Genomic DNA, 15,764 nt, shown 5'->3' with positions numbered 1-15,764 from the left:
TGTGTCTTTACTTGGCTCGCAGAAGCCCATGAGCTTCGCGCGTAGATTGGCTGTAACGTGGGCTATTATCTTTCCGGGGCTTCGTTGGTAGGTCATTTTGTTCCGCCTCAGCGGCGGTGAATCGCCCACCTCATCATCATCCCATGTATGTGTGTGTGCGTGTTATTTTCTACGTATTGTTACGGCGTTGGCGATCGTCGTAGAAGAAAAGGGAGACGCGTGCGATGATTTTGGACATCCGAACTTCTTGATCTCGAATGTTGACGTTCTGTTCTTCGGCCTGTAACAATAGATCGAGCCTAATATGTTGCGTTTGTCACATTTTTTCTTCCAGTTCCGTGCGGACCGCTTTTATTGTGCAATCCTGTAGCGCCACGTGATGTATTTGGTATCCGACAATCTTGCCATAGCACGTCACTTGAGGAAACAGTAATACCCCTGTCTGAACCCCTGTCCGAAACCGAGTGGTATTCGTTTGTCTTACATCGGGCTACACGAAGAAACAGAATGTCATTCGCAAACGATGTCAGTGTCGATAATTGAGACACCAGGGCCGAGCATATATGAAGCATTATACAGGTCCATTAGTTATACTTTTATATCTATTGCTCGAAACTAACGAAACATTAGATTCTTTCACAAAATAAAGACATTTAATTGGCTAAGAACCACAAGCAAAGGCAATTAAGAAGCCTATCTGCACCGCACTTGGCAACGTGGCGACTGGGAACAAGGGTAGTTCTCCGAAAAACAGTGTTTAGCCTTCGTTCCTTCGTGTCAAAAGTTATCAAATTCGTGATAAAATATTGGAGTACAACTTTTCATTCCTCTTTCATTTCATCGAACGGTTTATTTTTGTTGTTTCTGATACCTCTCTACTGCGAGGGTACGCTGTCGGTGCGAGAGGGAAAAACGAATGAGTTCCCAGAACTGATTCGCAGGGCGGATACCATTCGCACGTATTACCAATTGAATTCACCGTATGACACGAAACGAATGTTTCGTGTCATACGTTTTTCGTGTTTCGATATTCGCACATTCAGTGCGAATATCATTCGCTGGGAATGACGTTCAATTTGCCGTGTGACAGGGGTATAAGAGTCCAATGAATGTTTACGAAACCGCACCTTTCAAAATAATGCCTGTTCCGTAATAATTACTTGTGTCGGTGTCGTGACTTCTGCCTAAGACTAATGTTACATAGGATAACTCAGTGCTTCTCGAACTGTGGGTTGCGACAGGTTCAGCTGGGGGCCGCGAAGCGGCTCGGGAACTCAAGAAAGGGAAAACAACAGTTTGTACTGAAGTCATTTCCCGAATTTTTGGCAGGATGAGCTGGAAAGTCCTCCTTCCCTATGCCACGACATACTTATGCGGTTGATATAACTCAAGAAAAAGCAGTGACATCAGGCAGTGGCGTCGGAACTATTTTTCCATTGGGGGAGCGGGAAAAAATGCTACCATCATCATCATCATCATCATCATCATTTATTTTCCTTGAGGGCTCATGCAGGCAATACAGGGGTGGTACACAAATTGAAAACGTGCGCCAGGCAAATTACGACATGCGCATACTTGTACAGCAGAACTAAACTAACATTGCTGAAGTAATGTGTATGAATATGGGGAATGAATATCAATCTGGGGGAGCCGTGCTACCTCATCTGTAAATGAGGGGGAGCAGTCGCTCCCCCTGCTCCCCCTGTTCCGGCGCCCCTGACCTCAGGACTGTGACCTAGAACCTCGTGATTTCCGCTTAGGGATGCTACCGTTACACCACGCCAGCGTGGTTCTAGGTTGGAGTCCTCGTCAGCACCTTTTTGCCGAGATATTTGAACTCCACTGATTTTTGCGCGTTGGTGGCCATGTGTTTGTGCCATCCATGTTTGTAGCCTGCTTCGTCTAATTCTCATTGGTCACGTGCGTATGGGAAGTTGCTTACCGGGATGGCGTTGACCAAAACACCGTGGAGGTCGCAAGTCGTCATCGACCCAGAAATCAGAATTGCTGTGTCCAAACTGCGTCCTCGTTTTGCCAACCATCACAGGCTCACTTTAGTCATCAGGGACAGTCATTCCTGCTGGCATGAGTCCTTCTTTTATTATACTTCTTTTTTTCTTTTTTTGCAATTGTTCCTTAGCCTAGCTGATTCACTCCGTGTATATTAACTATGTATAAAAACAAATCAGCGTCAAGATTGTATACTACTATTCACAAGCTGAAATAGAAAAGCTTATGGCACCGCGAAAGACGGGGGAGAGGGGAGAGGGGGTCGCGATGCTATATTTTACATTTATGATGGGTCGATGGGTGTCAGAGTTTGGGGAGCACTTCCACAGTAGCACTAGCGGACGGCACACTTTCTAGTCGACAGGGCGGCTGCATCTTCGTTTGTTTGTGTGTTTTTACATACAACTGTGAAGCGTTGTACTACTTTTAGCGTAAAGGAGCCGCGTTTTCCATGAAATGGCGCGCACATCAGAATTACTAAACAGAGAGCCCTTCTCAGCCATGGCACTACATTAGCTATGCGTGAGATCAAAAAGACTGCCCCGCGCCTGGAAGTTTTTGATCCTCGCACTACCTGAACCGAAATCAGCAGTAAATTGCGAGCGTCAGAGTAAATTGCGTTACGAGCACACTGAGATAACAACCGCATGGAGCAGAATGTCCACGTTGAGGTTGTCATGGTGAAGCGTCGGCCTCGCGTTTACCACCGCTTGTTGCACACGATGTGGCAATGCTTATTGTAGTAAACTGCTGTACGCATTGTTTAGTAACATAAATGATATTTTAGAGGTTCTTGAAAAAGTACGGTGCTAATAATATCTAGAAATCAGGTGTTTACAAAAACATTTTGAGATATGAAGAGAATGTTTCGAACTACTTACGAGTATGAGCGAACTACTAGCAATGCTCACTAAAGAAATATCAGACTGCATTTTTGTTACCGTTATCTCCTCACACATTTCCGATTTGCCATGTGCCACAAATAATATTTTGATGTTTCATTTAGTCACCTTCGCCTTGAACACACCTTGCCACCTCCTGCCAAACGATATATTTTAAGTTGATGCCCTTATACTGAACAAGTTTGACGTTCCAAAAGGGTGGCCTCCTTGAAGTTCACACGACGGGTCTGCGTGTCCATCTAGGAGGCAGGGTGAAGAGGGCAAAGCCCGAAGGAAGGAAAAAAGAATAATGAAGCGGTCACAGGCACGGTCATAGGTGACTTTGTCACGTGCTTGTGGCATTTCCTGTGAAGCGTGTTTTCATTGGCGCACACGGTTCCGTCGGGTGGTGTCACTTCCTTTCCTCAGACTAAATATCTATCCCTGGCCGAAACCGGCTCATCGGTCCGTCGTCTATTGTTCGCTTAGTAGGTCCCCGTTCCTTTCAAGTTCTGCTGCCATTCAGTTGGCAAAAGTGCTCCATGCGGTTGCTGCCTTACTTGTGCGATGCAAGAGGAAGACGCCCTCTGGTTGAGGATGCCGCTGGTGGATGAGTTCTCTTGACAATACGCACGTGTTGTCTTTCGCGGTATACTGTAAAACCCTTTAATTTCGCCACGTAAGGTTGTCGCGAATTGGGCAGTGAGCCCACATTCGCGACCACCAAATTTCGCGGATTCTAGATGGTAAAATTCGTGCCTTAATTGGCTTCGTAATTTGAGCAGATTTACTAACGTGGGTCAGCTTAGTGTGGCGACTTGCTGCACGTGCCGCGGAGTATATAGGACTGCGGATAATTTCGGCCACCTGGAGAAATCTCCATCGAAACCACCGGGAATCTCCGACACACGTTGCTGGAAGCAATGTTTACTTTCTCCCACATTGCTACCATCCTCAGCCGGGATTAAACCCACGCTCTTGAGCTCAGCGAGCCAACATGCATGTTAGGCTGAGTTACCGAGGCCCGCGATAAGCACTGCCAGTACCCCATTTGATGTCTACGTTATTGCACATGCTACAAATGCTTCAATTTTCACGTATTTTTTTTCTTTTTTACATTTCAATCAATCAATCAACCTGCACAACAAACTGTGAAATGAAGTGTGCGATTCCGGCATTGTTTTCGGAATGTCAGGTCTTGCTAGACAGTTTTCGCTTGCTCCTAAAATTCGCGATATTCGTAAAAATTAAGGCCCGGCGAACAAGAAGGGTTTTTGCAGTATTTGAGTCCTTAGAACTACGCCTCCAGCACAACCGTCTCAAGTTTCTTTTCCTCATCGTTAATGGCGAGATCTACCTTGATATCTTGAGATATGTCTCACGAAGTGAAAACAGACCGGTCGGTCACGATGACATCCTAAATATCTCGCATAGTCGACGCTCTTCTTTCCTCAGATATTACGTGATTGGAGTGTGTGTGTGTGTGTGTGGGGGGGGGGGGCTCTTCCTTCCTTTTGAAACCACCAATGCTTTGCATTCACTTGCTTCCTGTCCGCTCTTCAGACACAGGGCTAAGACCTGTCTTAGAATTACATTAACGCTAGGCTTACTTGTTATGTTATCGTCACGAAGTTGTTTATTTGGTGACCATTTGTTTAGTGCCTACTATAGCGCCTTCATATGTTTCTATGCAATCTTACCCGTACCTCATACGACCGCCAACAGGTGGTCAGAAGTACTGACTAAAGAGGCCACTGGCATAGAGAAAGATCAACTTGCATACTGCGAGTTCGAAAAAACAAGGACCGATGAAATAAACACGGACACGCACTCGGCTTCCAGCAAAATTTTACTATGCACACACTTTATACACTCGTGTGTCCAGGAACCTCAAGGTGTCCCTTATTTTCAAGGTGTCCCTCAAGGTGTCTGTATAGCTATGTTGTAGCTGCCTAGACGATTAGTGAGGGCTGCCTACAAGATCATCTAAGGTTGCCTATAGTTTGCTAGCTGTATTGTAGCTGCCTACAAGATTATTGGGGGCTGCCTACTTTTGATAGCTGCACCGTAGCTGCCTGCATGATTTTTCGGGGCTGCCTAGTTTGCTAGCTGTATTGTAGATGCCTAGACGATTATTGAGGGCTGCGTAGTTTAAAACTATCGTCAATCGTCTAGGCAGCTACAATACAGCTAGGGACACGTTGCCCCTATCCCAAGCAGCACCCCGACGTCGGACCGACATCGGCCCGATGTGCTCCTGCCGACACCCCCGATATCGGCCCAACATACACTTTGCAACACCGCCCAGAGTTGGGCCGATGTCGGGTGAGGATATTGGCCCGATATCATTTGGACATGCTGCCGATGTCATTTCGACATGCTACCGATTTGTTGTCCGATGTTGCGCCAACATAATTTTGTATTTGTACTCGTGTGTTGGCAATTGTAACTACAAAACCAACGTTAGACTGGTTATTTGCGAGGAAACAACGTTTTATTTCTGCCATTGTTTCGTACACGTTTCATTTTCTGATGGTTTCCTTTGTTCCTTGTATTTCCCATATGGCGGGCAATGAGCGGGGCGTTTCAAAAAGCAAGCCGAAAAAAAGTTTAAATGCCCCTAGGACCACCTAAGTACAAGAAGCTTTCAAAAGGTGCCGGCATTCCTCTCGAAGCGAAAACAGATACTATATATTTCATGTCTTACGAGCTTCCACAAATTCGAGAGCCCTGCTCGTCTCGGAATCAAAATGGTGGAGGTGACGTGTCTTAGTTTAATTAACAAGGCTCAAGCGAGGAATTGCTTCGAATATTAACTCGACATCGACGTAACGAATGTGTTTCCTACTTGCTTTTGGTGCGGGACACCAAGTAAGTCGACGAAAAGCCAGTGTCAGCGTCATGTCGTTGGCTTCGGTCAACATCGAGCCGACATTGCCAACTTCAGTGGGATGTTGGTCGCAAGTTGGCAATGTCGGCGTCATGCCTCTGGTTTCTATGATCATCAAGCCGACATTGTCAATCTCTGTGGGATGTCAATCGTAAGTTGACATTGTCAGCGTCATCTCGCTGGTGTCGGTCAACATCAAGCCGACATTGCCAACTTCCAGGTGATGTCGGTCGCAAGTTGGCATTGTCGGCTACATGTTGCTTATTTCGGTAAACACTGTGCCGACATTGCCAACTTCAGCGTGATATCGGTCGCAAGTTGGCAGTGTCGGCCAGATGTCACGTTTTCCCATCAACGTCGAGCCGACATTGCCAACTTCTGTCGTACATCGGTCACAAGTTGGCAGTCTTGGGGATATGTGGGGCCGACATGCCCAACTTCCTGCAGATATCGCCCCGTGCCGTGTGCTGCCTGGGATAGGGCTCATGCCCCCGTTCTGATCTGGCTGGCACAAATCGCGGGCCGTTGTTCTATACCAGTCAGTTTCTATACAGTTTCTTTAAGAAAAGGGTTTGATCGTAGAGATAGTGAGCTACAGAAGAGAAAAATTGAGATCATAATGACAGTTTGTGTACGTAGTTGCACTGAATTTGTACATATACGAATACACGTAGCTTGGATACGCCTTAATGCGACGCTCCGTAGCATCGCGAACTGCGTCGTTCTTTTTTCGTGACCATGAGCAATTTCTGCAGATGGATCTACGTAGCCGCGTCCATGCCATAGTGCATGCCATACTGCAGCAACTGCATGAACGTGAAGAACGCTGTTTCGAAAACTATAAGCTGTTTGATCCACCGGCTCTGTTCGAGAGTTTGCGTACGTGGGCCTTGCAATGTGGAGCGCGATATGGATGCATCGCAAACTGTGTTCGTGGATATGAAATCTCCTGTACAAACAAACACTGCGTTCTTGTTTTCCTGCATGGCGCGGATTGCGTATCACACGAGAACATTTCGAAGGTGATAATAGGGAGTTTTAGGAAATCGTAAGCGTATCAGATATCATGATGGGATGAATAGCAGCAAGAAGACAATGACACAGGTAGACGAAGACAGGACAACTGCTTGTCTTCTTGCTGCTATTCGCCATCACGAACCTATACCAACTACCCCGAGTTGTTCCTATTTTTGAAATCAGATATCAGAAACGTGATGTCACCCACACTAAAGAAATCATGTTTTAAATTATCATGTTTTCGGAAACATTATAGTGAAAGTTCTGCGTTTTCCTAAAACTCGCGAATATTAAAATAATGTTATATTCGTGTATAGGTACGTAGGGGGTACAAGGCATACTCTTCTTTTAACTACGTCTCGCCACGCGAGAAATGTGTATTTTGCACGTCGGTTTATATCCAGGAAGAACACAATAGACAGATAATATACAGGACGAGGTACTGTAGTTTAGAAGTTAGTGCTAGGACCTCAAATTGTTGCCAAAAATTCTCAACTTTTGAAAAAGGCAACAGAAAACAAACAATAGAGAAATACATAAGCATATAAATAAATTTACACGTGTATACGTACAAAGAGTTTATTACTTACACGTGATCACTGAGCGTAAGTGACTTTGTGTGTAAATCTTTGCGTTTGCAGACGTGAAAGTTCCTACGCGTCTTTATATTTACGCGCCTTTTCCCTGTATCTCGTGCAGATTCAACGGTCAATTTGCTGATCGTAGGCACTGGTCGCTAAGCTGCTTGCTCTAGTGAAGCAATATTTTCGCTGATCATAAAAGTAGGCTGTAATCGAGCTGGTGATAACATGAAGATGATGACATACACAGGGACGAACGAGGTAAGTAACAGGAACCAAGTCTCATATTTGAGACTTGGTTCACAACCAACCAGCTCGCAGAGGAGCGCTTGTGCAGGTGCATTACGGCTAAACATTTAGCCTGCACTTTCATGCGCAACGCGGCATAGCTGACCTCCATGGGAGGACAAGCATGACATGAGGAAGGTGGCGGAAATGGAAGGAAGATGTCACAACGTGAAGATTGCTCCATTAGTGCACCTATATGAACTGGCATACTTGTATTACTCCCCCCACCTTACCCGCTCTATACCTAGCCCCCTGACGAATGTACAAATATACAAATATAGCCATTATAGACTACCAACCGTACTTCAATCTTATCTACATAGCACATATTTCTTTATGATGCAATCCAGTACGCAGGCGATTGAATTAGGGGAGCTGCGTATCGCATAAAGTGGCACGAGTGCACAGCATAGCTTATCGATCTATTTCCGTACACGTGCATTCCGAAGGAGCCGCTCTGATTGGCTCGTCCGGGAAGAGATGGCAGTATGGAATAACGTATCAGTCATTACGTCCTCTTACATGCACAATTTGTCAGCTTCCCCTCGGGCGCTTATCCGGGACACGGAAACATGTATATCTCTCATGTAGAGTCCAGACACTGAGCGTGCTTGGAATTCGGTATCGAGGTGCTATATCAGGAGGGGATCTGCTCAGAATCCGCGTCCTCTAAGTAAATTGCGCCGTATCCGCGAGAAACACACCGTAATAAATTGCTGTTGCGAGATAGCAGCGCAGAAGAGAAGGATGCCACTTGGTCTTCGTGCCTCGTGTTACGCGAGAAAGAGATTGCACGCGAGCTCGCTTCGTCATGTGGTTGCGAAGCTCACCTGTGGGTCGTGCTTTGGCGTCACCTTCGTGGGTCAGTGGTCAATGTGCTGGCCATGTCACGTCGAGACTGGGAGGTACTCGGGTTCAAGTCCCGGTGCCGGCTGTGCTGGCTGGGTTTTTTCCTGGGGTTTTCCTCGGCCACTTTCAGACATGTGTCGGCACAGTTCCCTTAGAAGTCGACCCAGGACGCACATTCGACCTATCGTGACGTTGCCCACTTCTGTGAGGTCGACAACGACGAGCCCATTCACCACCACTACCACCACCGCCACCTGAAGCTCAATCGGTGCTCGACCCGCAACCAATAAAACCAACCAGAATAAAAGTCATACTTCCGTGAGTTGTATATCGGGGAACGTAGTCTGTGACTAATGTGAATTTTCGTCAATAACACTGACGTGGTATATTCATGGTGTGGTGGTTTCGCACAGAACGCGGTACCCAACTGTTGCATGAACCAATATCACTCACACCAATGGAGTTCAATGTATGCTTATTTCTATAGGTAGAACGTATTTCCAGGTAATGAAGCAGAACGAATACCAAAAGAGAACTCTATAGCGGTACTCGACCCGCAGCCATTTCCGGTTTGTGTCAATAGCAAACAGGAATGTGCTCGACCCGCAACCAATCTGCACAGTCGAGTCTATTCTGAACAGCCACTCCGAATTTAATTTTCAAACCAATTTAAGAATATGTTCTATATGTAAAACTTTTCACGGTGATGCCAGGAGAGTGAGACTTTTTTTTTTCTTTCTTCATGCAGGTTTCTTCCGTAATTTCAACAAAAGCGCTTGACAACTGTTGAAGGAGTCTGTATGGCGTTAGCTACTTCCTCTTTGTAGTTGATCACCATGGGGTCTGTGTGGGAACTCTCATTCCTACTTGGACGGGGGGCGTACCTACATTTTAGGAGAAAACCTTCGATAAAGGTTGCATTATTACCTTGGCGCATAAAGTACTTCTATGTATGGCAGTTGTTCGCATATTCTATTCTCTTTTCCTTTGAACTGACCAAGGCGTCTGTAGTCCGAAGGAAAGCCCACGGGGCGGGAGCTGCGGATATTTATATCCGCTGCTGCTGACCTGAGGATTTTTCCTTGGAGCTACACTCACTAGATCGCCGGATGTCTCCTTTTTGCTAAAACGTCTGTACCACGCTCCCTACAGAAGCAAGATTTCATAAAAAGGTGCGACCAGCCGCGGTAATAAACTTCAAAATTTTCTTTATTTCTTCCTTCTTTTTATTTTTATTTTCAGAATACTTAAAAGTCACCGGACTCCGGTGTAGATACCTTCATTTCTCGTATTCGTTTTTCCCATGGACCATAACCGAATGGAACTCTCTTCCCCAGGCGCTGGTCACCATTACACATTTTGAAACCTTCAAGAATACACTTTCTCAATACCTAGGTTTGTAAACGTTGAGGTTCATTTTTTGTGATTTCTCATATTGTAGCACATTGCTCTCATTGTACTCACTGTAAATCTTCTTGCTTTGATGTGATTTTCTTCTTTTTTGCCTTCCCTCCCTCATGTAACTCCCGCAGGGCCTTTGAGGTACAACCATAAATAAATAAATAAATAAATAAATACTCTTGTCGATCAGAGTGAACTCTAACGAAATATGATCAGTTTGACTCTTGATCAGTCTCACCATGAGACTCACTGCAGATTCGAATTTTGTGTCCCTCGAGGATGCGTGACGTGAGCCTCCTGCGCTGATGCCATACCACACACACAAAAAAGAACTGCTCGTATTTCACCGGCCTGTTCTCACATTATTTGTTGATTCTGTCTTGATTTTATTTTCGTGTTGCATTCTTTTTTGGGCTTTCCGACGTAGGATTCTAGAAAGTATCCTCCTAGAAAGAAATGGAATGACTTTGTTCCCTACATTTGCCATCCTCCAGTTGCGTCATACGCAGAATATTCGTCTACCTTCGCAGCTCTCTGAAAAAGAAATTGACGTCGAAACCCTGAACCAAGTCCTGCTCGATACAGTGAAACTTTTGGAAGAGTGCAAAGATGGTAGAGGCATCGAAGATAGGTAAGGGAGGAAAGCGAGGATACGGTACGTCTTGAAGTTGACAAATGAAATTTTAGTTGATCGTACACACTCTACGAAAACGAAGATCTGCAGCGTGATGTCCGTCACTTCCCAAGCAGCACAATGTACTGAAAGACGAGTGCAATAGGGGTGGACGACCTTGAACAGGGTCGTGCAACTAAAGAACACTGATAAGACACATACCATCCACCCCTATAGGGCTGTTGCACTGAAGTTTGCACAGCGCCATTTCTGGCCCAAGCGGCCACGGATCCAAAGAGTAGGGAGTTTCATGAGCGGGTTTTGCATGGTGTTTCAAACGGTATGGTGCCAAGGAAAGCTACAAAACCTGTAGGAAATCCACAGAAAAAGCGGTGCTTCTTGAAAACTTCGAACAACTCGGGACCGTGTATTTGAAAGTGCCGCGTCGTCCGCTAAACTAGGCAGTGTTGCATAATTTGGGGCGCTGATGTTGCTGCTCACTTGCGCCACCTGGCCCAGAGCAACAGGTCTATCGCATACGACTTTCAGTACATTGTGCTGCTTGGGTTCAAAAGAATGTGGCGATGGGCCTATGACGTTTATCGGCAAGACACGTTTAGACCGTTTACCGGCATCCACTTCCGAATGTACTAAAACCCGCCAAAAACTCCAGTCTGAGAGGATGATCCATGTTAAAACATTCGGGCATGTTTCTCAGCTAACAATGGCGCACGGACCGGCACCCGTGTAGGTGCTCCCACGTGGGTTTTCGCTCTCGTTTCTCCTCTAAACAGCTTTGTTCCGACCGCATGACGACTGTGGTACATCATCGATTCTCCGAGGTCGCCCGGGAGTAACGGCGACCGCGGTGTCATTTGAGAGACGCGCCTCCGAGTCGACGACGATCGTGTCAGGGCCAATCGAACGGTCGCAAATAGACACATGTGGCGGTCGAACTTTCCCAAAGCGTTCTCCACGAGAACACATATTTTTCGTGTATGGAGTGTCTTTTCTCCCCTTTACATTATTTATTCCGAGGACACAACCGTCGTCATGGACATATCGCGTGCTGGTATTTGAATAAGAGATCGATAACGAGGAACTGAAATGTCAGGCTAGAGAAGGTGCAGACAAGCTGGCACTGAATCATGATGACAAAGACATATGAGTGTGTCTTTGTCTTTGTGCCTGATGGTGTGTCATCATGCCTGTGTTGTGTATGAATGCATATTTCCTGAGTCATCGTCACCACGTGTATTTATTGTTTTTTTCTTTGTTTTTTTTTTTATGTTCCTTTTCTGCGGCGTAGCGCAGCCAGTGGAGGGGGTAGGGCAGAGGGGGTAGGGGTATCGTTTATGGAAAGAAAGAAGAAAAAAGAAGAAAGAGAGAGCGGTCTGCCTGCCGAGACGGGCGACAAGTTGCCACAGAGAGAGAGAGGGAGAAAAAAAAAGACAGTGGACGACATCTCAATTGTTGTACTTGCACATAGCTTTAACTTCGTTCTCATAGTATCTCACATCTAATGTTTCGCGTGTAATGGGGTAGTGTACTGCTCCCCAGTGGTGAATCACCCCATGTCAGAGTCAGGATTTTTTTTTTGTGTGTTGTTGTTGTATGTGGTTGTTGTGTATCAATGATGCACGAGGATGTTATAAAACCTGATGCAGTTAATTTCTACGCGTATTCAAGTTATATTGCTTCACGTTTATCGCACATTTACTTTGTAGGTTGTGCAATGGGTGTTCTGATATGTACCGGTTAGCAAATAGTTACAAGTAGCACTTTGCAAGCAAACTTGCGAGTGTGGGCAATGCTTCGGGAAAGTTTGTCAGGCAGGAAGAAACGAGATTAGAGTGTGTTCTGTTTAGTCCGTGTTAGCGCCGCGAAGCAACTGTGGCTATGAGCGGCGTACAGATGTGGACAGAAGGGGAGAGGGGGGGACAGTATGCGTCCTGGGCCGACTTCAGGGGGAACTGTGCCGACATTCGTCTGGAGAGTCTTCGGAAAACCAAAGATTATAGAGGACCGCTCTGCATGTCAGAATCAAAGTGTTTATGCAATACTGAACAACGTTCTTAGAGTATAGGTCAGTTCCACAGCTCCGCTCGGGAGGTGGCCGCAGTGGCTGTCGCGCGAACTAACGGCGCTGCGTTGGGATCTTTCTTTACTTGTCTGTCGGTGCGCTCCATTGCTTCGCCGGCAGCTGGTATTGCCGTTGCATCGATGATTTTCCGTGGAAAAAAATAAAAGAATCAAAAGAAGGAATTCTGTGGACGACTGATTATGTGGTGACTGCAGGATAATGAAGTTTTACATCGCCATGCAGATGCGTGCTCCTTTTCGTGACATCGGGATAGTGAAAAGTCACGGAAAGAGTTCAATCAGCGAGAAAAAATGCCGAACTGCTTCACCCATTATTAGCCTTTCTGTAAATAGTTTTTAAAAAAGTTCGCAATTATGCATTTTTTCGCATAATTTTCTTAAAATGATATGAAAGCCGCACAGATAGCGTTTTTTGCGAGCCGCCGTGCGAACATTCTGACGGAGAAGGAATAAATCCTCGATGATAGACTACCGATGTGTAATTAACCTTTTACTTAAACGTCCTTGGGGAATGTGATATAGCAGAATTGGTTCCAGTCATATTTAAAGTCACCCTATTTTAAAAGTCCGAAGGAAGTATCATACCAATGTACGTACGACTAGGCGCTGGATACATGAGAATGTACCCAGAGCAAAATTTTACCATGCAAATGAGCCGCAAATGAACCAAAATCTGGTGATGAGTGTTTCAATATACTGCTCGTTCGGGGTCTTCAAGAAATAGCGTGGCTAATTGGATAATCACTGACTCCGATTTTGCAATTTCTGTCTGCTTTCTCCGAAGCCCTGCAGTGGAAATGATAATTCATGGATCTTATAAAATTAGTCAGCTTGTAGTTGCATACTTTTGTCGACAGAATGTCAGCCTAGCCGAAAATCGACCTACGACACAAGCATTTGTGCTGCTCTGAATGCGTTGATACTGAAAGGGACGATGAAGACCTGAAATTTTCACTTCTACACGTGTTATCCTTCTCTTTTATCAACTGTGTCCGACATCGAAAGCAGCCTACTAAAGCTGCGCGCTTGCAATTTACGGCTAAAAATAGCTCAGCGCACTGGCTGACACGCCCATCTCCGCGTCAGTGAACTTCATGACCAACAAGTTCGCAGTTCGTCTATAGTAGTGTCCAGCCTCATCACTCTGCGTCGATCGCGACAAATAGTGCGCAAACACTTAAATTAAAGCAGCCCTATAGACAGCACCTGGTGGCGCCGCACTGTAATTGCTTCAGTCGAGTATTCGCCATGACAATAAACCTTTACCCGAGAAACGTCATCATGGCCGACCGAAACCGAAACAAACCAGACGGGGAGGGCTGGGTTCTACGAATGGGCACTTGTTCGCTGTTTCCTACTGAAAGAAAAGTAGGATCGAAGGTCGCGTCCCTTTCAGGGATCATCGCAATCCCCTCGAGACCGTGGCTTTCGGGCGCGACCTTGTTCGCCTCTAGCTTCTAGCGTAGTTCAACTCTACCAAATTGGTGGCGCTGTCGAGCACATATGACGTCATTTGTTTACAAACTGGGAGAGGTCTATTGCAGGAACGGCGCGGCTATCACGCCGTGTCGCCGCTGTTCTTCTCAGCCTTAGGAAGTATACTGGAAAAGTAACTAGTAAGTGTAACTAATTACTAATCCAAAGAAAGTACCTGTCGACTGTAACTAGTTACGTTTTGCAGGAACCTAGTTACAGTAACTAGTTACTTTGAGAATCGTAAGCTTTTCTCAATAATTTTGGAAAGTGTTCGCATTTTCTTTCTCTACCCGTTGCCGCATGTTATTCGTGGCTCACATAACTGCTCGAGGCTCTAAAAGAGAATTCAGTTGTGAAAAGGGTGCAGCTATCACCGTACTCAGTCACAGGCGCGTGCACTGCGGTGGCCCTCGGCTCAAGGCTACCCGTGGTGGTGACACCTCACTATGCTAGGATATGCGCGCAGCACCCTAGCACAGAAGTAAAACGGTGGCACTCTCGGGGGTATAGACCTGTGCGGTAGCCCGGCGCGCCGATGGGCTTAATTCAGTTGGAGGGTTCTGTTCTTGTGGCAGCGAGTCCAAGAGCAGACGGTGAGATGAATGGCACGTCTTGAAGAAGAAGAAGAGGGGGAAAAAAGACAGTTCTTTTTTTACGGAATAGCAAACTGCACGCGTTTATGCGCTTCTTGGCTCCTCGCAAATAACCAGGCGATTACTGCGTATATACCATGTTAGATACCGTTCGCACATCGCAATGGTACGGCCGTATGGCAAATAGGTGAGCACATCAGTTCGCGTTTGTATGCTCGCGCCGCTGACCGACCGAAAAACCACCCTGATGCCGCCGCCGTTCAAACTGTCATCGGTGTACAGCTCTGTACTCTAGGTAGGGGCGCTTGAGCAGACCTGTGCGCCCATGGCAGTTTGACCGGCGGCGGCGTCAGCGGCGCGAGCATGCAAAGGATAACCCATGCAATACCGATATATCATTGCGGTGGGTATCTAACATAGCATGTATGGTAAGGTGAGGCAAAATGAGGCAGAAATGTGCAATTTCATATTAAATTTTTATTTTTCTTGTTAAAAAAAAAATGAAGCTAGCCATAGGCACATTGTCAGGGGTCTAGAATTTCTGACTTGTAAATGCAGAACGGGTGTAGCCGGGCTAAAATGAGCACCAGAACAAGAAATTCAAAAATGCAGATTGTCTCATCTTGCCCCAACCCTCGGGGCAAGATGAGACACACCGTTGTAATGAATTATATAAATTAGTTTTTGCAATCCAAACAGACAAAGTAAAGCCCGTTAGGCCCCTACGCAACCCCCTTGAGCCCACCGCCCACATGATGTGCAGTAAGACCACTCAGAACCCGGTACTAACTTACTCCGCCGTTCTTTGCAAACGAGGCTCCGCTAGTCTGATGTACCGCTGGCTGCTCGCTTTTGCGCGCGCTTCTGCTTTGCTGGAAATACAGCAGGGAACAGGAAAATCTGCTGGAAAATCCTATGCAACATGCAAAAAGAAAATACCTGAGAAACAAGCGTAAAGCCATCTAATAGTTGACTTATCTGTTTCTAAATTACATTAAATTTAAATTGCATCAGATTGTCGCGTCTTGCCCTGTGCATATCATTGGTTGCATTATTTTTTCT

The 15,764-nt window shown here is 46.0% G+C and overlaps 1 protein-coding gene across 3 annotated transcripts in view; it reads left to right on the top strand.

Annotated features, from left to right (window-relative positions):
- Positions 1-15,764, top strand: part of LOC135374808 (uncharacterized) — a 390,710-nt gene that overhangs the window by 149,713 nt on the left and 225,233 nt on the right. The window contains exon 1 of one of the 3 annotated variants that reach the window (XM_064607735.1): positions 7,506-7,640. The exons of the other annotated variants lie outside the window; for them this stretch is intronic. The gene's annotated coding sequence lies outside the window, so the exon portion shown is untranslated. Of the gene's footprint in view, positions 1-7,505; positions 7,641-15,764 lie in introns of those variants that run through there. 3 annotated transcript variants of the gene reach the window in all.

The sequence above is a fragment of the Ornithodoros turicata genome, unplaced genomic scaffold, assembly GCF_037126465.1.
Source record: "Ornithodoros turicata isolate Travis unplaced genomic scaffold, ASM3712646v1 ctg00000746.1, whole genome shotgun sequence".
Classification (NCBI taxonomy): domain Eukaryota; kingdom Metazoa; phylum Arthropoda; class Arachnida; order Ixodida; family Argasidae; genus Ornithodoros; species Ornithodoros turicata.
This window is presented reverse-complemented; position numbering and strand designations above follow the sequence as displayed.